General features: G+C 42.1%; 1 protein-coding gene across 14 annotated transcripts in view; it reads right to left on the reverse strand.

The window, feature by feature from the left end:
• Positions 1–14,308, reverse strand: part of MAP2 (microtubule associated protein 2) — a 344,861-nt gene that overhangs the window by 255,276 nt on the left and 75,277 nt on the right. For 4 of the 14 annotated variants that reach the window (XM_075069965.1, XM_075069964.1, XM_075069963.1 and 1 more), the window contains exon 3: positions 7,697–7,877. The exons of the other annotated variants lie outside the window; for them this stretch is intronic. The gene's annotated coding sequence lies outside the window, so the exon portion shown is untranslated. The remainder of the gene's footprint in view (positions 1–7,696; positions 7,878–14,308) is intronic. 14 annotated transcript variants of the gene reach the window in all.

Here is a 14,308-nt window from a genome sequence, read left to right on the forward strand (position 1 = left end):
TTAGTTACGTGACCCAGCTAGAGCAGCAGATGGCATTATATTAGCATTTGAATAAACCCAAGGGGTTCTCAGTTGAAAAAGACTTGGCATAAGTACTCCGATGGACAGTGAATGCAATTTCTCAAATAAATACTGACCTTAAAGGAGATGGTTAAGTCCTTGCTGGTGGAGAGGGACACAGTTTTCAACAGACAACACAGGTATCTTCTCTGCTAACTAAAGCAACTCTCTTACTTCTCTTAATCAGGTAGGAAGCTACCAAGAAAGAGAAACATGAATGGCCAAGGCGGCGACATATGTCGATACTTACTTTGTCCACTCTGATATACCATAGTATGTTTATTTATAGGAACCCTTATGTTCAATACTGTATCACCACGACCGCCAGGCTGTGGTGTTATTCCAAATCAACTCTGTAGCAGCAATGGGTAGATAGATTATTTGTATGGCCTGGACTGCCCCATCTGCAGTGAAACCCACAGGGGAGAACTTGGGGGAGGATAATTTAATGGAGTTCATCTCCCTCCCCACCCCCAGGAAACAGGCTGGGAGGTCCATCCTCAAGCTGGGCAAAGAAATAATAATGGCCCTGTACTTCTGCACTCTCTCTGCCCCTCCCCTCCTTGCAAGGCTGCCCCACTGGACCCATGCTACCAAGGACTCCCACCCGCAATGACGGAAGTCCTCATGGCCCTCCAGATAGAAGATGTACAGACCCATGCTGTATTATTTTTTCTGGTAATCTCCACGAAGCTGATGGAGGGCAGGGAGAGAGATGCAGAAGAAAATAACATGGTGCACGTGTGCAATTGAGAGGAGGCTTTAGCTCTGTTCATCCCAACAATACTTTCACCTTGGTCTCAGGATAAACGCTTACTTTGTTACCACATACCCATTATTGGATCATTTTCTGGCCTTGGCAATATAGATGCTCGTGTGATTTGTTCCCAGTTAGCCCTCTAGTCTGGTGCCTCTAAGACTGATGTGGGGAAAATACAAAAAGGGCAAAACAGAAAAAGCCAAAGTGTGTTCCGGGATGAGGACATTGTGGACTCTAGGAGTACCGTCATTGCTTGTTTATGTGAAGTAGTGTATTTCAGTGTCTGGTAGGAAACCCACAAAGCTGTAGTGTGTGAAATTCTCCGTGACAGACATTTACACATCTTGGCCTTTCAGCAGGAACTGTTTCTCTGGCTTTTTTAAAAACAATCTTTGGGGGGAAAAAAATCACTCGACCTCTGTGCCTAAGTTTCCTCATCTATTAATAGGAATAAAGCTACTAACTTCTATGTAAAGCACTTTGATATCGACAAATGAAGAGTGCTAGGTGTATGTATTTACATGACAACAGCACATCAGAGATCCCAACCACACTCAGGGTTGGGTTGTGCTACGCGCTGAAAAGACACACAGTAGGAGAAAATCTTTGTGCCACAGAAGTTACAATGTAGATAGGTAAGGCAAGGGTGGAAGAAAGAAGTGTTCTTATCCCCATTTTAAAGATACATTAAGAGCGGAAAGACCACAAAGATTATGGAGAATGAATGGGAAGAACTGGAAGTACATAAGCTAAATTATGACTTAATTAGCATCACAGAGATTCAGTGGGATAAATCTCACGACTGGAATATTGGTACAGAGGGGATAGCTTGTTCAGGAAGGACAGGCAGAGAAAAAAAGGGAGGTGTTGCATTATACGTCGCAAATATATACAATACTTGTTCCGAGGTCCAAAAGGAGATAAGAGGCAGACGAGTTGAAAATCTCTGGGTAAAGACAAAAGGTGACAAAACAGAGGTGATGTCATATTAGGGAGTCAACTACAGACCATCAAGTCAGGAAAAGGAGGTGGGTGAGGCATTTCAAGAATAAAATAAAAGAAATATCCAAAACAAATGACCTGGTAGTAATGGAGGACTAACTACCCAAACATTTGTTGGAAAAATAATATAAAAACCACAAGACATATAATAAGTTCTTGGAATGTACTGGGGACAACTTTTTTGGAAAGGGAACAGAGGAACCTGAGGGACAGACATTTTAGACTTGATTCTGACCAGCAGGAAGGAATTGATTGTGTATCTGGAGGTGGAAGGCAATTTGGGTGAAAGTGATCACGAAATGATAATTTCATGATTCTGAGGAAAGGATGGAGTGAGAGCAGCATAATAAGGATAATGGATTTGTTTTTTAAAGCAGTCTTTAATAAATTCAGTATTGGCTGGTAAGGTCCCATGGGAAGAAAATTTAAAGGGAAAAAGGAGTTCTGGAGAGCTGGCAATTTCTCAAGGATAAAATATCAAAGACACAACAGCAAACTATTCTGATGCATAGGGAAGATAGGCAGAACAGTAAGAAGCCAATATGCCATCAGGAGCACTTTAATGACCTGAAAATCTAAAAAGAATCCTTCAAATGGACAAATTGCTAAAGAGGAGTACAAAAGAACAGCACAAGATGTAGGGACAAAATAAGAAAGGCTACGGCACAAAATGAGATACTCCCAGCAAGAACCATAAAAGGCAGTAAGAAGAGGTTCTTTAAATACATTAGGAGCAAGAGAAAGATGACAGAAAGTGTAGATTCTCTGCTTAGCAGGGAAAGAGAGCTAATAACTGATGACGTCCAAAAGGCTAAAGTGCTTAATGCCCATTTTGCTTCAATCTTCACTGAAAAAGTTAGTAGTGACCAGATATATAACAAATAATTAATACTAATAACAAGGGGGAAGGAACGCAAGCCAATCTATGGAAAAAAACAGACTAAGGAATATTTAGATAACTTAGATGTATTCAAGTCAGCAGGACCTGATGAAATTCATGCCAGGGTACCTAAGGAACAAGCTGGAGCAATCTCAGAACTGTTAGCAATGATCTTTGAGAACTCATGGGGGACGGATGATGTCCTGGAGGATAGGACAATGACAAACATAATACCTATTTCTAAAAAGGGGAACAAAGGATCCAGGGAATTATAAATCAGTCACCCTATCTTTGATACCTGGAAAGATACCTGGAACAAATTATTAAACAATCAATTTGTAAGCACCTAGCGCAGACTATGGTTATCAGGAATAGCCTACAAGAACAAATCATGCTGGAGAAAAGAGAAGCAGTAGATGTGATACACTGTGATTTTAGGAAGGCTTTTGACACAGTCTCACATGACATTCTCATAAACAAAGTAGGGAAATGTGGTTTGGTTGAAATTACTATAAAGTGAGTGCACAACTGGTTGAAAGATCGTACTCAAAGAATAGTAATCAGTGAATCACTATCAATGTGGGGTCTCACAGGAGTCGGTCCTGGGTTTGGTACTAGTCAATATATTCAGTAGTTAATGGCTTGCATAATGCAGTGGAGAATATGCTTATAATATCTACAGATGACACCCAGCTGAGGGAAGTTCCAAGCACCCTGCACGGCAGGATTAGAATTCAAGATGACCTTGACAAATTAGAGAATTGGTCTGAATTCAACCAGATGAAACTCAATTAAGACAAGTGCAACGTACTACACTTAGGAAGGGACAAAACCCAAATGCACAATCACAAAATGGGGAATAACTGGCTAACTGGTAATATGGCTGATGAGGATCTAGGGGTTAGAGTGGATCACAAATTGAATGAATCAACAACATGACATAATTGCAAAAAAGGCAGGTAACATTCTAAGGTGTATTAACAGGAGTGTTGTATGTAAGAAATAGGAGATAATCATTCTGCTCTACTCGGCACTGGTGTGGCCTCTGCTGGAGTCCTGTGTCCAGTTCTGGGTGCCATCCTGTAGGAAAGATGTGGATAAACCAAAGAAAGGCCAGAGAACAATAAAAATGATAAAAGGTTTGGAAAACGTGATCTACAGGGAAAATCTAGAGACGCAAGAGAACTGGTCCCTTAAATTTAGCCACATCCGTTTATATTAGGAAGGAAAAGAACTTGAGAGTAAGTGTGATCTAAACCCCCATTCAAAATTTGCAGGAGAGCTAAATGATCGAAGGAAGAAACAGATCACTGAGGCAATGATGGTGTCATTGAATAAACAGTTATACATTTGCCTGTGTGACAACTTTATTCATGTTGACTTCAGTGGGAGCGGAGGATGGAGGGAGGCTACAGGAAATCACGGTTGTCCTTGGGCAACACTTATTTACATATACTTTACATGCTCTCTCTTCTTCATTTTTGTATTTCACTTTAATTGACAAGAATATGCAGAGTTGTTTCATTTGACATGCAACAGAGCTCTTTTCCCTCTCCACCTGATTTCACTTATCCTTATTCCTGGAGTTATGGAGAACACAGGGAAAATAAGGTTAAAGTTTTCCTAAATGCATATTTCATTTTATTTTTTAAATGAATTAAAGTGCAGTAAAAAAAACCCCCAAAAACAGACTAAGACCCACACTCTGGTTCCAGTGTTACTACAATACAGAATCTAGAAATTAAACAATAAATGGCTACTCTCCTTTCTAGTGCACTTGAAAAAAATTGGATTTATTTTATTTATTTATTTTTTAGGAAAGATCAATATCCTGGAAAATGTACAAGGAACCATACTCAGCCTAGGGAAAAAAAAAAATCTTCCCACTTCCCGGCCCCCATGACTTCTACTAGACTTACTTGATTCTGTCTCACACTTGCTGGCATGTGAACATCAGGAACTATGTTGCATCTTGTTCTTTTAGCTGATGAGACAGCTAATAAATCCCAAGGTGGAGGAGCACTGTGGAGGAATTTTTCTGCTGTGTAATTACAGCCAATAGTCATTGAATTAGTACTAGCTCCTCTGCCCTTCAAGAAATACTAGGCCAGCAACACAAAAATCTGGAAAGATGTTACAATCTATGTGCAAAGATGTTGCATACAGGGTAAATATGGCATGTCTTCGAGACATCTGCCTGGTTTTACACTTAATCCAAATCACATATGTAAGAATACTGCATCCGGGTTTAATTCATTTGGTTCATTTGTGTGAGACTGTCAGACACTTTATACAAGGCAAAATATACAGGCTAGATTCTCATCAGGTGCTCTTCAGATCTCAGTAGGGTGACGCTGATTTACACCAGTGGAGGATTTGGCCCCATGGAACGTACAGGTGCAACACATCATACAGACTGCTCCTATTCAATGGCTTCTCTCTCAGTCCCTTCTGGCTAACTCTCCACTGTGCAAATACACACTCACTTTGGGGGAGGGGTGGTGAGGACATTGTTGCCTTGGAATCAGTGGTCCTGCATTAGAATCAAAGTATAACACAGTGAGACTCTGCTGCAGTAACATCCATGGGAGTCGCACAGCTAAATGCCAACTCATTAATGGTATCTGTGAAGTCAAGTCAGCCGAGAAAGAACTAACATATAATGCCCTATTTTAACACTGAAAGTGTGTGTGTCCAACAAAAGAGGACAGGCCTAAGAAGAGACTGCAGCCCAAAGTGGAGCTGTGCAGCACCCTGAAAGAGAGAAGAAGGGGTGAAATCTTGGCCCCACTGAAATACAATGGGAAAGCTCCCACTGATGTCAATGGGGACTGAGTTCCACCCAAGGGGTTTAATCCTGTGGAAGGTGGAAGTATGCCATGGAGGACAGATCTTCCTGATCCTTTAATCATTTGTACTTATCTGTTTGGATCAGTCCATAGGTTCCTCATGGCAGTGACTTTGTCTTCTGATGTGTTTGTAAAGCACTCGTATGCCAACAGCAGCGCACATATAATTATGAATAACACAAAGGACAAAGGACTCCTTTTAAAATAGTCAGTGTGAACTTCCAACTTTGGCTCCTGCCCTACCAGAGTCTCCGGGCTGTAAAGGAAGCACAATACGCGGAGGGAGAACTCCCCCAGCTCAGGAGCAGAGAAAAGTTGCCGTAAGCCTAAACTGTGCCCTTTGAAGGCTGTGGCATGGAGGGAGAGTCTGGTGCATCCCAGAGGCAGCCACAAGAAGGCCGTCATAAGGCAGAGCAGCCCATGGGGCAGCTTTAACTTAAAGAGGACCACTGTAGTGACTGCTCCATGAGTTGTGCCTCTGCCCCCCACACCCTCCCCACTCCACTCCCTTTTTAAAAAAAGGTGTAGAAGAAATGTATTTTGCAAAGAGGTTGCTGTGCTGGATGCTCCCAGTCTATACAGCCCCATGTGTTCAATGCTATTATCATTAAAAGCTGTTTCCACATGAACCAACTATTGTAAATGAGGTAATGTCGATATTTAACTAATTTCATCCAACCTCTCCCCCCACCCCCAACAACACGACCTTATTTGCTCCAGCAAATAACTGCAAACTCAAAAGAGAGAACGGGTTACAGGCCCTCCTTAAAGAAAAGACCATCAGGCCAATTAACTACTGGGTTTAAGTAGATGTTTTAGAACTAAGGCACGGAGCTCTTCAGCATAATGCATCTTTACAGCATCTCTAATCTGCTTTCTAGCACAGAAGGACAGTCTTCTGGTTAAGACACTGGACTAAGACTCAGATGCTGGTTCAAGTCTCAGTTTTGCCACTGATTCCTGGAGCAAGGCACCTGATCTGTTTGTTCCACATCTGTAAAATGGGTATAAAACTCCCTCTCTCTCAAGCCTTTGTCTCGGCTATTTAGATGATATGCTCTTCAAGGGCAGGGACTGCTGGAAAGAAGGGAGAGGAGGTGGTGCTTGTGAGATGATGGAGTTTACACATATTTGGTAGTGTTTTATAAACAAACGGGGGGAATACGACAACATTTTAAAAGAAATTTAAAATGGGAGTTCTATTTACAAGTTTTCATTTTTAAAGTTTTTAAATTAGTGTCCATTTAATTTCCATGCTGCTTCTAAAAATATTTTCAGTACAATGTTGTCAGTTTACTCCTAGCAGTTTGCCCCTTGTATTTAACAATTTTACTGGGGGAAAAGTATAACTAAAATAATCAAACATTCATGTGCAGGGTGGTTATACTTAAGTCAACGCACAGTATTTTAATTACAAGTCTTAATTCAAGAGTGTACTGTTGCTTAAAGAAACATACCAAATGGGAATTCATTCCATGCAGTTTGGAATCTAAAATCATTGCATTTTGATGCAGATTAAATACAGTTTTGAATTGAACAAAAGTAATTATTTTTTCATCCTTTGGTCTTAATTCAACATACAACATATGATGATCTTCAATGTAACTATGCAAAGATTAAAGCCATCATTTTTTTTTTTAAACAGGGGTGCCTACGGCATCTAAGTAATAGCACCCTGATTTTCTGAAGTGCTGACCACTCACAACAATCATTAAAGGCAGTGAGAGCTTTTGGTGTAGCACATTTGATAACCAGGCAACTAGTTGGGTCTGTACGTTTTGCCTTAAAAATTTTAAGCAGTTAAGATAAAGTCTATTTCATGTGCAACAACATACCAAACATGAGAATCTAATGGAAAATACTTTCCAGTAAGGAGGACAGTTGCACCTAAAACTAAATAAAAGTAACATTTTCTTCACTACCTACTTTGTATTTTAATTATAGCCTCTTAGCAGTACTCATAGCCATTACTCTAACGTTAGGAGGTATCACACTGCCAGACAATTTTACTATTCTTTACAAGAATGCTGCAGGGAGTCTTGCTAAAAAGAAAACAGGCCCTCCACTGTAGGATTGTTGTTGTAACTAACTTACAATATCAGCAATGATAAAAATTGTATTGAGGCATTTCTGTTGCTATGTTACCAGTGTTGCCTTGTACTTCCTGTATTTCTGAAGATCAGGGGACAGATTCTCTCAGCTGGAACTTTGGTGGAACAGGGCCAGTCGTTGCCAGATGAGGATCTGGCTCCACTGCTTCAAGTTGCTTGGTGCAAATGTAACCCACACACCTTCTGAGTGGGGTGTTCTGTCCCATCTAGTGGCACTGAGACCACAGAGAGAAAGAAGGCAATTAATGAGTCTGCTCTACAGCCTTAGCTAGCAGGCAGTTGGCTTTTAGCTCATACAGTAGAGGCTCATGCACAAAGCTCCCAAGGTCCCTAGTTTGATCCACCCCGCTGACGGCCAGCAGGGCCAGCGCTTCCATTTAGTCGACCTAGGTGGTCACCTAGGGCACCAGGATTTGGGAGGGCGGCAGGCTGCTCCGGTGGACCTCCCGCAGGCGTGTCTGTGGAGGGTCCGCTGGTCCACCGGAGCCGCGGGACCAGCGAACCCTCCGCAGGAAAGCCTGCGGGAGGTCCACCGGAGCCGCGGGACTGGCCCTGCGCCTAGGGCACCAAAAACCCTGGCACCGCTCCTGATGACCAGGGTCCGTTGGTGTTACACAATCCCACATTAATTTTACTAAATGCTCACCCTGAGCAAAGAAAACACAGGACTCCTTAACCAGTGCCCCTGTTCTTGCCCACTAGGAAAATTTTAGCATTTAAAAATTGATGCTGGCAGAATAGGAGTCAGACCTGCATTTACAATTCTGTACTTTCCTGGTGCAATCCTGTACTCAGTATTACCAGAGAGTTTTGCCTGGATACAAATGGGTGTTTCTGCCTGTGCACAGGCTGGCATGATCAAGTGCTCTGGACAGTACTGATTAACTGAAGCAGACCCACAGCCAACTGTTTCTGCACACTTTAAATCTTCCATACCCTGCACACTTCCACTATCCATCCATTGCACACATGAAAGCAAAAGGGAACATTAGAAATTCTGGTCTGTAATAAAGCATTGCACTGCACTGGGAGAGTGCTTCGGTGAGGCTGTATTCACACCAGAGCAAGCTGCAGGGACACACAATCATTTCCAACTCATAGCCAGAGCCAAACCAATTTGCACTTTTAGCAAAGAAGAACAGTAACAGCTCTTCATCTAAGGGGATATTTTCCTGCGTGATGGGTTATGTATCCATGTGTCTTCTTCAAAATATTCATGGGATTTGTAAGCATATCCTTGTGTGCTAATTAGGAATATTAAATGAGTTCAGAACAGCATATTGGGTTGCCAATACAGAAAAAGTAACTTTTAGGGCTAATTATCAGTTGTTGTATCAGGAAAAGATATTAATTAAAAGGGATGGTGGAAACAAGAGCTTTGAGAGCAAAGATGGCTGCTGCCTTGCACTTGGGAAACCTGGATTCAATTTCTGGTTCGGCCACACACTCCCTATGTAGTTTTGGGCAAGTTATTTAGGCCCAGATCCTCAAAGATATTCAGTCAGCAGTCAAACTTCCATTGATTTCAATGGAAGTCAGGAGCCTAAAATATCTTTGAGGATTATGGGACTTAAGCATGTGGAAAACTACTGGACTCCACAAACCCTGAGTTACGAACCAAGGTTCCCTCTACAACAGTAGTTCCCAAACTGGGGTTCGGGAACCCCTGGGGGTTCACAAAATGTTAGAGGGGGTTCTCGGAAAAATATTCCCTAATAGCGGACAGAGCTGTCCCTAGGAATCCCAGCAGCATGGGGCCAGCAGCCTGGAGCCCCTGGACTTCCAAGAGCTAAGCAGATCAAAGCAAGCATATGTATCACTCTGAGAAGATTTCAACTTCAAGACTTCTTATAAGAAATGGAAAGGAAGGTGGATATTTTTTGCTGATTTTAAAATTAAATAGGTAGCTAGTGTTGTTTTAAAAATTATGATGAAGAACAAGTTTAAGCTTTGTTTTAACAGACATTGTTTCCCTGGACTGCTCAAGAGCTGAATGCTTCTATAGGAGGAACTCTTTGAGTTGGCTTCTTAAATACCTTCATGCTGTTTCACATCTGACACTCCTTGATGAAAAACAGGAGCCTTGTCTTGTAACAGGCTTATTCAAAGTGATACAAGCTATGACAGTGAGATCTTGGAAGAGTGTTGCCGTTTTCATAATGTAATAAAAATGTTGTCATGATAAATAACAATTAATAATAAATAGTGTGTAATAAGCATATCATAAAAACAAATTTTATATTTCCAAGATCATTGCTTTTATAATTTATACTCAAGTAAAGGAGAAAATTGCCTGGAAATATTATTTTCGGGGGGAGGGGGTGTCACGAGACTTGACATTTTAGCGAAAAGGGTTCACAGGTTGTTAAAGTTTGGGAACCACTGCTCTACAATGAATGGGGAGAAAGAGGAGCCTCAGAATGGGATCTGAAAGATAAGTGAGGAGACACCTAAACCAACCAATGCTGACAGTCGTAAGCCCCACCCCTTTCAGAATCTTTTCCCAAAGGGAGATTACACAAAAGCACCTGCGAACCTTTATTAACTAAGCGAATAACTATTTCTGAGGCTTTGTATTTTGAATGCACTACTATGATGCAACAAAACTTTTTGACCTGAATATTCAAATAGCATGTTCCAAGTCCCACAACTGAGTTAACAGCAAACAGATCAACTGACTTCTTGTCTTTGAGGTTCTCCAGATCTGTGGAAGTTTCAGGCAGGTACCCAACTCTCGACTTTCAACAGAAATTGGGCACCTGACTCCCTTCGCCCTTTTAAAAAATCTCAGTTTAAAGCAGCAGACCCAAACACGGCAACATCTTTTTATGCATGTAGTGTCTGTCATCCCAAAGCACTTTACAAATGATACATACCCCTGCATTACTTCATCCCTGAAATGCACTCACCTCTGAGATGGGGAGTGGTATCAAGATTCATAACTGGAATGGAGCACTTTGTATAAAGCTGGCTAGGCAGGAACTATTTTGCCAAGGGCATCAGGGAAAGCCTCTGTTTTTTTTTAAACCAACAAGAGCAACAGGGTCTTTATCATCCAGGCAGAGCAGACAGGGTGCGTTTCCAAGGTCTTGCTCCAAAGCCTTCTTTATAGAAATTTGCACTGAACTCAATGGAGCCACTGCAGAAAGTCTGAGGTACCTATAGGTCCCATTACCATAGCATCTGAGCACTTCACAATCTTAAAAGCCTTTATCCTCCCTTTGCCCCGGGAGAACGGTATTATCCCCATTTTACTGAGGCAATACTGAAGAACAGAGAGGCTAAATGACTTGCCCAAGGTCACACAGGAAGTCTGTGGCAGAGCAGGGACTTCAACTCTAGTCTCCCAAGACCTAGGTTAAAACTCTAACCACTGGACCATCCTGCCCTCTCTAGAAATAAAAGGCTGACCTGCCCATGTCAGAAATTGAATCTGCTGTCCTCAGCAGTCTAGGTATTTCAAACCTGATGATTTTCACAACTAAACAGATGTCAGACTCGTAGACTCATAGACTTTAAGGTCAGAAGGGACCATTACGATCAACTAGTCTGACCTCCTGTACAACACAGGCCATACAATCTCACCCATCCACTTCTATAACAAACCCCTAACCTATGTCTGAGTTATTGAAGTCCTCAAATTGTGGTTTGAAGACCTCAAGCTGCAGAGAATCTGCCAGCAAGTGACCCATGCCCCATGTCTCTGCTATAAGAATGCAAACAAATACACAACAGCCGTTACAGTAGAGCGAGTATTTGCATGTTCTCCAATACATACATGTTCAGTTCTTTTAACTTTAGAATAATCAGATGACAATGGTATCAAAAAGGCTAGCACATTGATGAGTAAAGAGATTTTTAACTAAACGTTAACACAAAAAGTAGAATTTCAGCTTAAAATGCTGGCTTTGTGCATTGCTTTAATGGGAGCTGGCTGGAGCTGATACTCAGCAGTATCTCTCTCGGTCTAGAACACAGGAATTTGGTGTGCCACTCTCATTAACGTGTAATTCCCCATACACCAAAGTGAGAGGCAACCCTTAGGAGACACTATAACACCTCTTTGTGGTGATGCATGTTTACGCCTGCAGCAGTTATCAGCTGACAGTAAGAAAAATAAAAATAGCCAACTGTCCCTTTGATTGTCATCACATTTTCCCTTTTTTTGTCTGTGATGTGTTTTCATCTTGTGACACTTAACAGACTTGCAGTATGGAAAAATCTGACATTCCCTCTATACACCTTCAATGTAGGCAGCTGACACAAAAAACTTCCATATTCTACTCTAGTAAATAACTTAGAGCCCACTCCTACATCTACTGAAGTCAACAGAAAAACTCCCATTGACTTCAAAGGGAGCAAGAAATTGGTCTTTATGTACAGCTTGGTCATCGGGGTTGATCTTTTAAAAGACGTTCGTCTGCATGAAAACACAAAGGTCAGACCTATAGCCTCTTCAGTAGAAGTAAATGAGTCTGATTCGGTTATAAGTCACAGAAAAGCTTCCAGCTGTGAGCTACCACCCGATATTGAAATGTTCTCTCCTCACTAACTCAGTCTAAACATTTCATTCACCTTAAAGTTATGATGTCTCTTTCTTAATATTATCTCATTACACTTTACTTAAGGGGGCAGTGTGGCCTAGTGGAGCATCAGACAGGAAATGAGGAGAACAAGATTCTATTCTTGTCTCTGCCACTGGCTGGATGGGTGACCTTGGGCAAGTCACATAATCTCTCTTTGCCTCCGTTTCCCCATCTGTAAAACAGGGATAATGATACTGATCTTCTTTCTAAAATGCTTTGAGATCTACTGGTAAAGAGAGATCTGTTACAGGGGGCCTATCGTATTAAAAAGAAAGGGCTAGGTCCTATTCCCATTTGAGACAATGACTACTCTAGTGCAGGATCAGGGCCAAATTCCCTTTAAACATTATCCTTCTGCCTGCCAGACTGCTGGCATGGTATGTGGCATCCCTCACATGCCATTTTCCATCCCTAATGAACTAGTAAAATAAGGGGAAAGTAGCAGCAGTATAAGGCCCTAATGACCTCTCCAGTAAATTATTCACCACACTAACGAACCCCATCAAAGCTTAGTTTTTACACTGAGCCTTAACTAGCAGCAGACGGTTTCACTTTTACAATATGTTGTTTCCTTTTCAAGGTCTTGTACCACCTGTCCCTTTCGCTTACTGTTTCTGCTTGAAGACATTGCCAGCAATTGAGTTTGTCATCAAAAAAATTTAGAACACATACTTTGTTAAGTAGCCAGCAGTAAGGAGCTGTTGGCCTGGCCTCAATATGGAGAGCTTCCCAGGCACTCTCTCAATAACATTTTTCTGGTCCTGCCTCTGAGTTCCACATCTAGCAATCTGATGCTCAGTCTGACGCTCATTTCAGCCTTTGCTGTGACTCTCAGGACGCTCCTTTCCCAGCTCCGTCGGTTTAGACGATATGTAGTTTAGAGCAGGGTAGTCAATAGGCAGACCTGGACCGCCAGACACTTTTGAATGGACCCCAAAATATTTTCATTGACTCATTATTATCCTTCTTTTATTATTATTATTTTCTCTGGAGTCTGGACCTTTACTATACCTTGACCAAGAAATTTGGATCTTAACAAAAAATAATTGATTACCCTCGGTTTAGAGCATTTAGAACAAAACTCCCTACTCCCAGGCTTCAGCATGTCTACTTGCCTGTGGCATCAGCAAAACCAGTCTGAATGTCCAGACTTCGCTAAAAGGAACAGACAGCAGGCCAGGCCCAAAGCTGGTGTAAATCAGTGTAGCTGCATTGACTTCAGTGGCATTATGTCAGTTTCCATCAACTGGGCATCTGGCCCATGGACCTAATATTGCAACCATTATTCACATAAGTACTCCTCTCTCGTTCAATGACATCACCACCCCACACCCCAACCAATGCCTGTACCCTCCCTAATGCAGATCCAAACACAGGAGAGAGCCTTCCACTGGGTCCTAAGAATGAAATAGGGCAGAGGCCACAGAGGCATGTGATCTATCCTCCCATGTGGTAACAGTTGGGATCCACACACAGATCTTTAAAGCACAATCCAGCCCACAGATAAGGTCTGTTAACCATGTGATTCTGTACCCACTACAGATCCCATCCATTGCGTGCACCTTTATAAAACTCTTCACACTACTGACCTGCTAACAGCTTCACTGCTGCTCACAGTTAATGGGAGTGCCACACACATGCAGTAAATCAGCATGCTGCATATCCTTGCAATGTTTTGTTGGGAGGGTAGGCAACATTAAAGCGGCTGCTTCAGACTCACCGTTCTACATGCAAGAACTCTGTCTCACTGACTCCACCCACTACCGCTTGGTACCTGCTCACTTCCTCAGAATGGACTGAAAACCTGCCAGGCTCAGAAAAACGGGCAAACACAAATAGAGCTTAAAGTCACAGGCAGCTAGTTGTGTGTGCTCTCTTGATCAGGGTGTCATGGTATAATTCCCAAATCTGGATCTTAGCGTCCCAAAGATTGGGTACCAGTATGAAAGCCTCTAAGCTTAATTACCAGCTTAGATCTGATAGGCTGCCACCAACCAGGAATTTCAGTGCCTGGTACACTTGGGTCCCCCAAAACTTCCCTGTGGGACCCCAAGACTCAG

Source organism: Chelonoidis abingdonii, chromosome 10 (genome assembly GCF_003597395.2).
Source record: "Chelonoidis abingdonii isolate Lonesome George chromosome 10, CheloAbing_2.0, whole genome shotgun sequence".
In the NCBI taxonomy this organism is placed as follows: domain Eukaryota; kingdom Metazoa; phylum Chordata; order Testudines; family Testudinidae; genus Chelonoidis; species Chelonoidis abingdonii.